The following is a 6,731-nucleotide window of genomic DNA, read 5'->3' on the forward strand; positions in this document are numbered from 1 at the left end:
TTTCAAAGTCGTGTGTTACAATGTTCTACTAAAACAGTAGAACATTGTAGCTTATAAGGTATCTAGCACTCTTTTATTGAATTCCAACTTTTAAAAGAAAGTGCTTAAATTAAGTGGTATCCCTCCTTTCATTTTTTTTAAGGAGAATGCATTTAGAATGAGGGCAGCAAAACAACCAGAGTGTTTAGAAACTGCTATGGAGCAGCATTCAGAGAAGAACCCAAATGGCAGCACAAAGATTCTTGGTTTTGGCTTGGCTTCTTCTAGGTGCATGTTTACATCTCAGAAAAGTCACAATGTTGGAAGCTAAGAGCTAATCAGCTTTTATATACTTAAGAATACCCTTAAGAGCTTTGTTGTCATATTTGGGCTCTTGGAATGTGTCCTTGAGGTCATAACCTCCTTTTTATTTTTTGCAGCATGCCTTCCAACCTCATTTTCCAAGAAAGATTTTTAGTGCACAACTACGACGTGGTATTTCCGTGACTGCTGACCTTGGGTAAGATGCGAATCACTGGAAGTTAGTCAGATAGTGGAGGTGGAAAGAAATCAGGAGGAAAACTTCCATCAGGTTTCAGTATCTCATCAGAACCCTAATAAAAACCTGGGATGCTTCTGCATATTGTACCTCACTCCTTCCTCTGAAAGAGTTTTAAAAATGACATCACAGTTGGAGGTTCTCTTTGCCTTTTTATCACTACTACAATATAGACAGTATTTAAGGTTTTCTTCCATTAAAATCCAGTAGTTTGTATTCGTGCTAACAAGCTATTCATGGAAATATAAATGATGAGAAATGATGGAGTTAATGTCTGTCTTAATGATGAAGCTAAATGGCAAAGCTAAATTAATATAGTAACTTTTGTGTTGGAAAAATGAAGGCTAAAGCCTCACCTACACACAAAAGACTCATTTGTCAGAAGGACAGTTTAATTATTTACTAAAATTTGCAGTTTTCTCTTGTATACAGGGAACATTAAAGTAACATAAAAGTATCACCCGTGTTACTTATGGGCATCAGTTAACCAGCTCATAAATCTGGGCAGTTAGTGATTTGTTCACAGCAGACAAATTCGTAAGGGTTTGGAAGTGAGGATTTAAGGGAACTGGGGGAAGAAAGACCTTCAGACACACACACCACTTGTCACACAGTTGCCTGTAGCCTTGCTAGCCGCACACATTTCTTTGAATAACGCCAGATTCACAAGAGCAAATACCAAACAGCACATTCTAAAAGCTTTCCATCTGAAAACTAATGTAAAAATGAGTGGGAAATAAGGGATAGAGATAAGGCACAGGATTCAAGGAGGCACTTGCATTTATTTCCACCCTCTTTCTTTCTGTTTACTTTTTTCCACCTCCTCCCACCCTAGCAACCTCTACCTATCACACTATACGCTCCAAACAAAACCAAACCCCTAACAGCCAGCTGCTGTAGGATGCCTTGGATATGGCAGAACACAGCCTCACCGCCACACTTCAGCAGCTCTGGGAAAACCTGAGAAGCCCCTATTACTCAGGCCTTTCCACCTTTACAGCAAATCATGTCTGGGTTGTCTTTGTTTAGGTTTTGTTGTACCCTCACGCTGCAGGTCCTCCTGCCCGCAGTGCTGCTGTCCGTGGGGCACAGACCTGGCACGGAGCTTCCCTGTGTGCTGGGGCAGCACTGGCCTGCTGAGCACGACACCCACCCACCCAGGCCAAGCCCAGACTGAGCAGCACATCCCTCTATGTCAGTGCACTGCCTGCAGCTTCACCATCGGCCTGATCCACCCGGACTCCCAAACAACTCGTTTCGTGTCCTATTAAAGTCCTAATATTATTTGAGCGTTAATGAGAAATACCACAAACATTCATCATTTTCACTTCAAAACAGAAAATAACTCACGTGGAAAAAGAACTACACTCAGGTTAACTGACCCCTCTACACAGACAGAGAAACCTTTACACTGCTCCTTTGACACAACTCCTCAGGTTTCCACATTAACCAAATCCAAAAGGAACTGGTCACAACTGAAATCTCCCATCACTGCACAGAGTTTTGATTGCAATAGAGAGTATTCCACTAAACCTTATTTTTACTGACGTTGTTAGAATGCAACATCCCTAGAAATTTTTATGTTCCTAAAAGGACTGTGTGATCCTTGCCTGGGATTGAAACTTTCCTTCATTACTGAAGAGGCAATAAAATAATTTTGGGTTACAAATATGAGGCTTTTTCCCCTGTTTAAATAACCTAACCAGGATTTACAAGCAATAACAGATATGTCATCACATTGCTAAATATTTAGTAAGATATTTGGTCAAATATGATTATCCAATTAGTATCAGCAAATCAGTAATTCAGTTACACTTGCAATCACAAGCATTTAATACTCTTCTAAGAGCCTGTGCAATGGCTTTAATATTGATCTTTATAAATTTCTTACTAAAACAGGTCAAAAGTGACTGAAAGTAAGTAGTTCAGGTTAACAGAAAGACAGGACAAGATGTGTGAATCCGTGGCGTTCACCAATACTTTAGTACAGGAAATTTTGTTTCGCAAAACTGTTTCAAACTTCACATTATGTCTAAGACCAAAAATAATTACTTTTTCCAAGCAGCTGTGGTTTTAACCTAGAGGAAAATAGTACACTATCAGAAGGATCTTTGCAAAACCCTGAGCATATTTACAACACCAAACAAGAAGAAACAAGCAATACTCCCCACTTTTAATATCTGGAGATGGGAAAATATACAGAATGTGATTGTTCTGATCACCTGTTACAAACCTCAGAAAGAAATGGTTAATTTTCCCCCAGACTATGTCTTATTTTAGAAGTAATTACTAGAATTTTTCTGCTGCTGTTGTAAATGCAGATCTCTTCAAAGGAGCTCTCTCTAACTATCACCTCACCGTTAAGTTTGTAAGCAAACCAGATGTCTAAAATACGGTCTATGCTGAGCAATGTGATTTTTTTAATTATTAGTTTTATTTTGTTAATAGGAAAAAAGAAGTGTTGGAAACTTTCACGGCGGAAACTAGAGAGCTTGGAAGTTCCTCTCTTAGCAGCGCCCAGCAATGGAGAGGAAAGTGTTCTGCATACGTGCCCCAAGCATCCAGCTACATTTTAGCTTTCAGCCTTTTTATTATCATTGTCAATGAATGGGCCCCAGTCAAATTAAAGCTGCCATTTTAGGTTAAAGACTGGAGAGCCTCTGTTGTGCAACAGCGAGACAAAAACACTCCAAGCGACAGATGCAGCACTCTCATTGGAAAATGATGGATTTCAACTTTTATAAAGAAAAAAAAAATAATTACGGATCATGCTTTTTAATATGAATTATATATTGATACTCACACATTACCGCAAACTAACGGGATTTATAATTGGGAAAAATCAGCTACCCATGCTGCTAAGGTCATAGTCATTAAGATTTTTTTGCCGTCGTTAGAATGGATGATCTGTGAGGAAATGAACAGAAACATTTTTTGTTCAACTTGCTTGTTTATACCTCCACTAGTCCCGTATAACACAAGAAAAAAAGGAAAAAGGGGAAAAAAAAAAAAGCTAACACATTCTCCCGAAAGCCATCTTCCAGGATAAACACTGCTCGCGATCTGCTTTGATGAGAGTAAAAATCGAGACGAACATCGACACAGAAACAAACTTATCGCACCGAGGTTATTCTGATATTCCCCAAGCTAAACATCCGCGGAAGCCCAAGTGGCAGGGGAAATTAAAAAAAAAAAAAAAAAAAAAAAAAAATTAAAAAAGAGAGCTTCCCGCAAATGGGAAAAAAAAAAAAAAAACGCCCTTTACTGTAGTGGGGAGGCACGCTCGGCCCCTTCCCAAACGAAAACAAAGGCAGAAAGTGGGTAAGTGCGGGAGAGTTGCGCGGCGCCGCGCGGCCCCGCAGCGGACAGGGAGCTCCCGGGCATCCATCGCTACTTTCCTTTTGTCCATTGTCTGTTTAAAAAACAACTACTTTAAAGCCGGGCGTGAGCGGGCTGTCGGGGGGAGCCGGGAAAACCGGCTCCATTTCCAGCCCGTGCCCCACGGCCACCCCCTTCCCGAGGACCCCGACCCGCCCCCCCCGGACACCCACCCGCGAAGACCGGCCCGGCAGCGCGGGGCGCGCCCGGAGGGGCTCCCCCGGCGTGGGAGCGCGTCCCCTGATTTAGCGCTACCGGGATAAATGAAGGCAACGTAATGATGGCTGCTCATTGCCTGCAGCGCCTTCTCCCTGAGACTCACTAACAACCCTGCCCCCCTCCCCCCGCCACCGCTCTCTCACACACACCCGCGCACACGCACAGGCGCTGCCCGCTCCCCGCCGCCCCGCACGCAGCGCCCGTCGCCGGCCCCGCTCCGCTTCCCACCGCGCCCCGCGGACCGAGCGCGGCCGGGCCCCCCCCCGCCACCCTCTCTCCGCGCCCTGACCGCTTTGGCCTCAAACCACCTTTTTCCGCTCACCCTCAAAATGGCCCGGAACGGGGTGGGAGGGAGCGCGACGAGGGGAGCGCCCCGGCCCCGACCCCATGTGCGCGGCGGCGGCAGCGCCTCCCGCCCGCCCCGGCTCCGCGCCAGCGGAGCGAAGGTACCCGGCGGGGTGAAGCCCCTATTATGCGGCGTCCGCCGGCACCGCTCCGGCTGCTTCGGGTAGCGATCTCCCTTCCCTTCCCGTCCCCTCCCTCTTTCCCCCGCGCCCCTTTCTTCTCCGGCCGCCGGGGAGCGCCGGCCGCCCCCTGCCCCCTCCCGGTGCCGCCGGGGCAGGACGATCCCCCCGCCGCGCGCACCGGCGGCCGGAGCGGCACCTCGTGCTCCCGCCTCCCTCCTCCTTCTCCTCCCTCCCCGCCCGCCTTCCTGCCGCCCGCCGCCACCCACCGCCCGGCCTCCGCTGGGGGTGCCCCCGCTGCGGCCCGGCCCCGGCCCCGGCGACCCATGTGCCGGCGCGGAGCGGGGAGCGGGGCGGTGCCGGGCCGAGCCGGGCCGGGCCGTGCACGGCAGGGAAGCGCCCTCACTTTGTTAGCGCTTGTTGTGCCGCCGCGGCCGCCGGGAGCCGTCAGCGTGGTCAGCGGGGGAAGCGCTCCCGCGGCCATCCCGGCCGGCGCTGGGCCCCGCCGCCCCCGCCGCGCAGTTTCGCTCAACTTTTCCCGGATTTTTAGTCACCCTCCAAACTTGCGGAGAGGAGCGCAGGGGGGGGAGAAGAAGGGAAAGGGAAGGGGCGCCGGCGCTCTGGCTCCCCGGTGCCCTCCCCTCCCCCGAGGCGAGGCAGGCGGCCGGCCGGCCGGCCGCAGCACAACAAAAAGCCATTTACACCCGGGGAAGTGCCCCGCTGAGACACCCCCCTCAACACACACACCCCCCCGCCCCGCCTCGCCCGGAGCCGCGGCAGGGCTCAGCATCCCCCACCCCCCCGGACCGCCGCCGGCAGCGAGCACCCCCGCGCCGCTCCGCTCCGCCGGGGACAGAGACCTGCCGCGAGTCCCCAGCTCCATGGCCGGCGCCCGCCCTCCCTCTCTCTCTCCCTCCCTCCGCGCCCGGCGAGGTGCGGGGTCACTCACCGGGCCGGTGCGTGGCCGTCGGGGACCGGTGTCCCCCGCTCGCTCCCTCGCTGCCCTCCGCCGAAGGGCCGGGGAGGAGGAGGGGACACGCTCCGGAGTTGGTGCCGTCGGCCGGGGGGGGCGAGGCGGGGTGCGGGTCTCGCACACAACACACACGCACACAACACACACGCACGGAGTTGCTCGCTCGCACCGGGGCTGGGCTAAGAGGGGAGGAGGGGGGATCCCTGACCGGGGCGGGCAGGCGAAGGAGGGGTGGAAGGGAGGGGAGGGAGAGGAAGGGTCAGCGCGGGTCTCGGGTAGTTTCGGGGTCTCCGCCGGCTCCGCTTCGCTCCTTTGTGTAATTTCACTCGATTCAAGTTTAATCCGATAGTTCCCGAGCGAGCGAGCGCGCCCGCCGGAGCCGAGCCGAGCGCGACACCAGCCAGCCAGGCGGCTGCCGCCCCCTGCGCCCGCCCGCCCCCGCCGCCTCCCTCCCTCCTTCCTCCCTCCCTCCGCCGCCACAAGGCGCGCCCCCGACACCGCCCCCTCCCCGGGGGCGAGCGCCGCCGCGCGCCCCGCCCCCGCGACGTCACTGCCCCGCCCGGCATAATTTATGCAACGAGGAGAGAAGGGGGAAAAAGGGAAAAAAAAAAAAAAAAAAAAAAAAAAAGAGGAGGGAAAAAAAAATAGGAAACCCACCCCCCCGCCCCGGGCGGGGGAAGGGCGGGGGTCACTAACCTGCCTGCGCGCGGCCCGCCAGCGCCCCGCCGGGGCTCCGGCCGCCCGCCGGCCGAGGGAGCGCTGCCGCGGGGCACGGCGGGGCTCGGCGGGGCTCGGCGTCTTCCGTGCGTTCCCCCGCCGCTCCGCTCCGCTCCGCCCCGCCGCACTGACCGGACCGAGGGGAGCCGCTCCGCACCGCTCCGCACCTCGGGGTCAGCGCCGCGCCCGCCCGCCCTGGTGCGTCCCGTCCCGGGAAACTCCCGGTGAAGCCCGGGGGGTGTGTTGTGTGTGAGGTGTCACTGTGTCACTGCCGCTCTTCAAACTTCCCAACCGCGGCGGCGAAACGAAAGCGAGAGACGTCCCGGGAGGCTCCCCGGTCCCCCGCCGCCCGCCCCAGCTCCAGCCTCTGCCCCCGGACGGGCAGCGGGCACCGCACCCCCGCCCGCCTCTCTCATCCCGGCCACCGAGGCGGGGCGGGGCG

At 54.0% G+C, this 6,731-nt stretch overlaps 1 protein-coding gene across 5 annotated transcripts in view; it reads right to left on the bottom strand.

Annotated features, from left to right (window-relative positions):
- The window catches only part of CHD7 (chromodomain helicase DNA binding protein 7), a 131,290-nt gene extending 125,334 nt beyond the window's left edge, over positions 1–5,956 (bottom strand). For 3 of the 5 annotated variants that reach the window (XM_066180720.1, XM_066180727.1, XM_066180702.1), the window contains exon 1: positions 5,549–5,955. The gene's annotated coding sequence lies outside the window, so the exon portion shown is untranslated. Of the gene's footprint in view, positions 1–3,341; positions 3,446–5,548 lie in introns of all 5 variants that reach the window. The other 2 variants (XM_066180712.1, XM_066180736.1) reach the window with 2 other exon arrangements.
- Positions 5,957–6,731: the final 775 nt, after the last annotated feature.

The sequence above is a fragment of the Chamaea fasciata genome, unplaced genomic scaffold (genome assembly GCF_029207755.1).
Source record: "Chamaea fasciata isolate MVZ Bird 193981 ecotype frontalis unplaced genomic scaffold, bChaFas1.0.hap1 SCAF_1, whole genome shotgun sequence".
Taxonomy (NCBI): Eukaryota; Metazoa; Chordata; class Aves; order Passeriformes; family Sylviidae; genus Chamaea; species Chamaea fasciata.